The following is a 426-nucleotide window of genomic DNA, read 5'->3' on the forward strand; positions in this document are numbered from 1 at the left end:
GTTCTTTGGAAGAAAGTTAGGGGCTGCCTAGGGGTGGGGGCGGGACTCCAACAGTTCGCGGGCGGGTGGGGGAAGGGCCGCTGGGGGTGCGAGGTGGGGCGAAGGGGAGGAGGGCCAGGGCGAGTCTGGGGGCGAGGGCCGGGCGCGCGGCGGGGAGCCGCAGCCCCCGGAAGGTGCGAGCGAGCGGTGTGCGAGTGTAAATGCGGACGAGTGTGTGTGCGCCGGGGCTGGCGGGGCTCCGCGCGGCGCGCGGGTGTCAGCTTGCAGCCCGGCTCCTCCCTCCGGCCCCCCTGCCCAGCCCGGCGGGCCCTCCTTCCTGCCCCGCGTGCCCCTCCCCGGCGGGCCAGGCGCTGGGACGCCCCGGCGGAGCAGGCGGCGGCGGCGAGTTGGGGAGCCCTGGGCTCCGCGCTGCCGGAGGGGCCCGAG

This window comes from Hipposideros armiger, unplaced genomic scaffold (assembly GCF_001890085.2).
Source record: "Hipposideros armiger isolate ML-2016 unplaced genomic scaffold, ASM189008v1 scaffold_561, whole genome shotgun sequence".
Classification (NCBI taxonomy): Eukaryota; Metazoa; Chordata; class Mammalia; order Chiroptera; family Hipposideridae; genus Hipposideros; species Hipposideros armiger.